The sequence below is a fragment of the Pygoscelis adeliae genome, unplaced genomic scaffold, assembly GCF_000699105.1.
Source record: "Pygoscelis adeliae isolate BGI_AS28 unplaced genomic scaffold, ASM69910v1 Scaffold38, whole genome shotgun sequence".
In the NCBI taxonomy this organism is placed as follows: domain Eukaryota; kingdom Metazoa; phylum Chordata; class Aves; order Sphenisciformes; family Spheniscidae; genus Pygoscelis; species Pygoscelis adeliae.
In genome coordinates, this window is record NW_008825614.1 from 9,885,021 (window position 1) to 9,891,970 (window position 6,950).

Below are 6,950 nucleotides of genomic sequence, written 5' to 3' on the forward strand. Positions count from 1 at the left end.
TTGTGATGCAGGGCCGGCTCGGAAATGAAGCTGCCCCCTCCCCAAAACGGCCTCCAGAAGGGCCCCACGCCATGGCCCCAGCCCCGCGCCCCGGGCGGGGGGTCTGCGAGGCGAGTCTGGGCTGCCGGCGACGAGCACAGATAGGGCTGGCACCAGGCCCTAATGGCTTTATGGGCAGGGGAGGTGGACAGGAGAAAAGCTTCAAAGGCTCCTCTTGTCCAAACATCCCTCTCCCTTCCCTCTCGACCCACCGGGAACCTCAAAGGCGGGGGCAATCTGGCAGCTCCTCAGCCCTTTCCCCCCCCCCGACACCGGCGGAAAGCAAATGCAGGTATCCGGGACCCGTGTGAATACTTGCAACAAACGCTCCTCGCACCCGGACTCCCTCAAGCCGCAGGGAAACAGCCACCTTACCACACCACCGACACCGCTGCTGCTGCCTCCATCTCTACACGGCCTCCCACCGTCCTGTCCTACCCTGTGCCACACGGCCCCCACCTCTCCGCCACAGACAAATGCCGCCCCCCTCCTCTCCCACACAGCCTCCTCGCCGGGCTTGGCATCCCCCCCCGACCCTGCCACTGCAGCTCCCCGAACACAGGCTGAACGTGCGGCTTCCCTCCAGCAACTCCCAGGTTGCGGCTGTGGCGTACGTGGTCCAAGACCCGCAAGTACCTGGCCTTTCACTTCGCCTCACGAGCAGCACCCGAGACATGAATCACCAGACTCGGCCGCTCAGACCGTTGAAGTGTATTTTTTATCAAATTCCTCGCGCCCGCCACGGTGGACTTGCTGTGTTTGTTTGCGGCACGCTTCGCTTCCTCCCCCATCCAGATGTGCTGTACCTGCAGCTGGTGGCCCATCTCACCTGGCAGGCAGATGTGGGGCTGCGAGTGCCAGAATTAGCCTCAGGACAAAAAAGCCTTGTGTGACCCAGAACCTTGGTGGGAGGGGAGTTTTACCGCTCGGGCACAGCAGGATCCACGTCTGAAGAAAACAGGGTGACTTTATTCACATCTTCTATATCCTCCCTTTTCCTCCTCCCACAGCCCCAAGCGTGACGGAGGGATGGCGAGGTGTATGTGTGTGTAGCCACGCATACATGTTTTGGGTCTGTTTCTATAGGGAATAGACAGAATGGAAAGTTTATCTCCGGGAGTCTGGGGAGGAAGGAAGTTGTGTATGGATGAATGGCTTTTCCATGACAAACAATGAGTCTGCACAGACATGGTGTGATGTCACCTAAAGAATTTCCAAGCCAGCCTCAGATACAGAAAACCTTCTCGCTGGCAGAGATGAGAGCGTCCCACCTTTCCATCTCACCACAGCCAGAAGAAAGAACTAGGACGGGGGGAAAAAAAAGCCCTCGCTGTCCCACACACACACACAAGGCATGCCCCATGTAAATAGATGACACGGTGGGAGAGGTGTATCTCCAAGCTTCGCCCTCACCAAGTCTCCTCATGGATTCTGAGAAAGGAGTAAACCGTGGCGAGCCGCCCCAGTGCCTCTCCCAGCCAGGAATGTGAGACAGCACCAGCCGATGAGGCACTTCCACAAATACGGGTGATGTCAATGTCCGTGTTCGTGTGAGCTTCTCTGGGCGCATGGGCGCAGCCGCAGCACTCCGCAGGGCAACAAGGATGTACTACCGCACGGCCCTGGACCGGTGGTCCGTCTCCGGCACTGTGGCATCGTGGAAATGAAAACCTTTCCAGCTGGTAAAGTCTGGGAGATGCTCACACGAAACTTGGTCCAGAAACACATGGTGTTAATTAAATATCTCATTTTAAGTACTAATATTCAAAGGCAGCTGATGATTAACAACAGCAAAGTGTTGTGAATACTGCTAGTAGCAACTTGACCTCCAAAAAGCACCAGCAAGGCAAAGATCTGATTTTGAAACACGAGACACAAGAACTGCCGTACAGGATAAGATAGCTTATCCAGCCAATCTAATATCCTGTCAAAAGGCGGCAACTAAAGGAGATGCTTCAGCGGGAGATGTCTGAAACTGAATTCTACCTAAATTCTGCTGCTGGTGAGAGCGACTGCCATTGAGTCAAGATGTAAAGTATGGAAGTGAGTCCTTTTTAATGTGCTGGAAATAATTTCATCACTGGCTGTGTTTATGACTTCAGATGAAGCAGTAATAGCAGGTGAGGCATTGTTGGAGGGATTTAGCCTCCGCCAGCAACTTCCAGACCGAAAGCTGCAAAGCACTTGGCCAGTGGTCCAAAGAATATTGTCTATCCCTCTTCCTTGTGCCTGTTTCTACTTGCCACCAAAATCTTGAAAGCGAGCTTTCAATTTTGTAAATAAAAAGCTTGGGTTATTTTTTTAAGCCCAAACAGCTTTGGCAAAGTTGTTTGCCAAAGCAGGGCTGGGTGGGAGAAGTCAGTGAAATTTTGTGAGGACGAGAGGTGGGGTGAAGCGGGGCTGCTGGAGGACTGGGATGAACGGAGCCAGCAAGGCGTCAGGTAAGAGAGGGGGGTAAGGAGCTGCCAGCAGGTAATCCCAAATGACCGACTGGGATGCTGGGAGAGTTATCAGGATTTGGGTGGCTCAGGGGAAGGAGGCTAGGAGTGAGCAGGACTTTGGGATGGCTCCATACGAGTAACATGAAAGCGTCACTACACTAACGGCTATAAGGGAGGCCCTGGAGAAAGCCGGTCACACCCACTCTTCCGTTCCCTGGCTAACCCCTGTCTCAAATCCAGAAGAGCCCGACCTCACCCCAGGCAGACCACCCCCTCCTGGCTATCACCCCTGTCCATTCCCTACCACCCAAGTGACTCCCACTTTGATCCCAAACCGTCTCCCCTGCAGCGACCCACTCACACCAACTCACACCGCTCCTGCTACAGGAAGGGGCAGTAGAAAGAACTCCGAAACTGAGGGTTGCTCTTGCTTCTGCTGGAAAAGGCCCCATCCCACACCTTCAAGTGGGCCTGGCTCACTCGAACGGCGGTAGTGAACCCATGCTGCGCCCCGAGTGCTGATGCCTTCACCCAGACCGCTGAGGATCACCTGGGCCAAACAGGGAGCTGTCGCCTGAAAGCGGGACACGAATCTCAACCTTCAGATTAAAGGTCTAATGCTCCCTTCTTGGGTCTAACTGCTCCTTTCTTAGAAAAGCAGTGGCAGCAAGCCTGCGTCTTCATAAAGCCTTGGCATTCTGCTGCATTCAATAGTCTGCTGCCCTAGGCAACTGTCTACTGTGTTGCCTGGCTGCCTAAAATTAGTACCTGTGTTTGCCTTTGTTCGATTTTCAGAGGTGACAACTGTGCATGAAGCACAAATTTACACATCAAGTTTCCAAAGTCACGGCAGAGCAGCTGGAGAGCTATCACCACTTTCCCAATACCGTCCCTGCTGCGTTTGCTGGAGGGAAGCTGCAAGACTCCAAGAAAGAAGGGGAGGTCATGTCCATGAGATCATTTGCAAAGATTTGGCAGACTGTGAAAAAAGTTGAACCCTGGCTAGAAGACAGCCCTGATAAATTAGAAAAGGAGTTACTCATACAAACTCCTTGTCTGACCCTTATTGTTTTCCAAAAATTTGGGATGTCCCCAGGTGTGACACAGATCTTTATCAAGTGCTATAAGGAGCACTGAAAGAAAACGTAAGTCTCTTTCCACGTAACTTCAATGACCCACATTTCTGCATCTTGTCCAGTTCCTCCCGGATTGGGGAGAACTGGAAAACATTCTTGATCAAGAGCCTTTTTCAAGTTCCTGTTTATTCTTGCAATTTGACTGTGGTTCAATGCTTGTTTTTAATGCCTCGCAATGTCCAGTGCATCCAGAAACATTTATTACTCTCTCTGACATAAGACACTTACTCAAGATGGGAAAAATATTCACTGAAGTAGAGTTTCCTCTACTTAAGGAGCCAGTAGAGATGCATTACCCGGGAAGGAGGGCTTACACGTGCTACTCGAAAGGGAATCCCTGCCCCCTGGTTCTGTGCCACGGACCTGCTGGTTGATGGCACCAAGAGATGTACTGTAACGTCCTGCTATACATCTGCTTCTGGCAGCCAGGCTTGTTTTTAACCACAGTTCTTACTAAGACTTTAGGAATCTCATTAAAGTCGCATACCTGCCCATTCAGCTGAACCAGTTTTAGAGGGAGTGTAGATTAAAAAAAAAAAAAACAGTCCCTTGAAGCTAAATTGCAGCCCTCACACAGAAACCTAAATCATCTTTTATCCCACCACCCCCTGCTCATTTGGTGCTGTGCTGCTCCTCTGCTGCCGACCCGTCCCTCTCTCAGCACCATACCACCATGTTGCTGTACTGGTGTCAACCTTCCCAGATCTAAATGTGTGATTATTACTTAAACAGCAACTGGAATGACCTCCATAGGTCCAGATCCAGCTGGGGTGTTACAGAAGGTGTAATAAAACCTTCTCAAAGTACCCCAGCACATCAGCCCTTCGTGTCCGCCTCTTTTGTCTTGACATTGCCTTGCCTCGTTGAATTGTTACGCACTGTCTGTCTCCACTGGAAGGGCAGATTATTCCTGCCTAGGTCCTGCTTGTTTCTTTTGGTACTTATACACTCAGTTTTATCTCCTGATGTGCTCATGCGCTACCTTTTTCTGCATCTCATCACCTGTCACCCCTGCTGACAGATCCAGACTTCCTTTCACCACTACCTTGCTCTTTCATTTTTCCATGACTCCCTTGGCCAACGACATCCAGTCTCACTGTCACCAGGGCATGTAGTGCAGCAAATGCCAAGATATACCTGCCAGTCTCAGCAGACCCAGTGATAGCTGTCCCCGAAGTGCCTCACCAAGGAGAGCAAGAATGGAGGAAGGTTGCAAGTAAAGCAGAAGTATTAGACAACAAAAGAGGCCAGATACTAAATATTTTCACCATTTAAAACCAGAATAGGTAAAAAGGATAGTGATTCTATGAATAAAACAGCTTCTCATTAGCGAAAGATACAGAATATATGTAAATCCTTATGAACATTGTCATTTATGCCACAACATTTCACAGGACAGGCAACAAGCTCACCTGGAGCAAGACCATCTCACCCACAACAAAAAAAAGGAGCGAACTCCAAGGATAAACCTGGACATGTCCCTCCTCCCTCTCAAGGTGATTCAATGGTAGTTGTACTCTTACAGCAGATTAAATCCCAGTGTTAAGCCAACCTGGTCCACTGAGACCAGATGTCCCAAAGAAAGCGCAAGAGACTCAGCAGCAACTTGTGGAACACCTGCAGAAGCTGCGTGTGCTGAAACAAAATCGATTTAGATTTTTCAAAATCAAGAAGGAAGCAACATAGAACCATCCCTGCAGGTACATGACTGCTTGGAAACCTTCCATATTTCCGATATCCCCAGGGACAGATCCAGGCCATCCGGTTCCCTTTTCCATGGGAACTCTATTTGCATGTTGGCCACCTCAGTCGAGAGCCAGAGACCTGAACCGGGACATGTCTGGCCCAAATTTTGCACTTCTTGTTCCCATGACTACTAGAATACCAGGGTTTCTGGTATTAATCACAAACTGAAACCTTCTTAGCATCCTTTATTTACGTGAGCAAGCCCTGTAAGAAATTAGACCAGCTCCACTATGTGTAGTCATAATCTAATAAAACACTAAATGCATATATTTGAAAAAAGTACCAAGCATTATCCTCTGATGACCATTCAGTGGCTTATTTAACATGCCCGCGGTGTCACAGCTTACTTGCCAAACAGGCACCCCATCTCCTTAATTTGCATTAACAATTTCTGCTTCCAAAATTGTTCCCCAGACCCCCTCAAAGGAGCCACGGGAGGTCAGGCTGAAACACAAGCCCAGGCAGGGTTAGGAAGCCCATGCTGCTGCTCCCCAACATTGCAGGTTTCTAGGAATGAAAGCTCCAACCTTTAAGGCCATCTAGCCAACACCTTCCTCAAGTGTTAAGTTTACATGGAGGATTAACCGTCCTAGAGGGGAATAAGACATGAAGAAAGTGAAAAGAAGAAAGCACATCCCTCCTTTATTTGTTTTCCAGGGGCCAACCCTGGGGGCTCGTTTGTTACCTGCCGTAGCTGACCGCAGCACGGACCCCTCAAGCAGTGATAGGAGGGCAGCCCTCGTCCTGCGAGAGAGCTGATGCTGGCTGCAGGATTTGCATGAGAACTCTGGACTCAGATTATGGTGGTTACGAGCACGTACGTCCGCCCTCCCTGAAGATTAGGAAGGATAACAGGACAAAGTTCTCCGACAGTGTGAGCAACAAGACAGCGAAAAGCAATCCAAGTCAAAGCAACTTCTCTGCAGAGATTTCAGAACAGGCCAGGGGATGGAAACAGCTGGATGACTTTAAGTGTTTTCTTCCTTACTCTGATCTTGCAAAGCATAGAGCGCCCTTCATCCTCCCCAAAGGGGTGTCTAGCTCCCCCAGTCCCACTGGAGTCATCCCAAACCGAGAAGATATATGTCTCTGCATCTCACAGGCCTGGACCTCATTTTTGCTCTGAGTATATATTCCTTTTAGTTTGTTCCATACTCTGTAATAATTACATCAACTGGCAAAGAAAGTCAAATATTTAAAATACGGTTAAGCTGCTGCTGCAGTGGCTCAGCTCTCCAGGAGCAAATGACCAAGGGAAACAGGGAGATGCATGGTTACTGCTCTGTTTTGGACATTCAACACCTTGGTGTAGGTCACAGGGACCAGTGTCAGACTGACTCGGATCAATAGCCTCCTGTCAGTTAAATCATTGCCAGCAAAGCTTGATATATACATCTCCAAAGGAAACAGTAAGCCATGGAATAAATTCAAATTGAATTTAATTTCTCTCCTTCCTGTTAGAGTCTTCAAAGATGTTCTTATAAAGTCCAGTCTAATGAAAATAATATTAATGATCAGCTCTTCCTCCACTCTAGAATTGCAAAGCAAGCACATACACCCCATACATTAGACCCCACAACTCTAACAG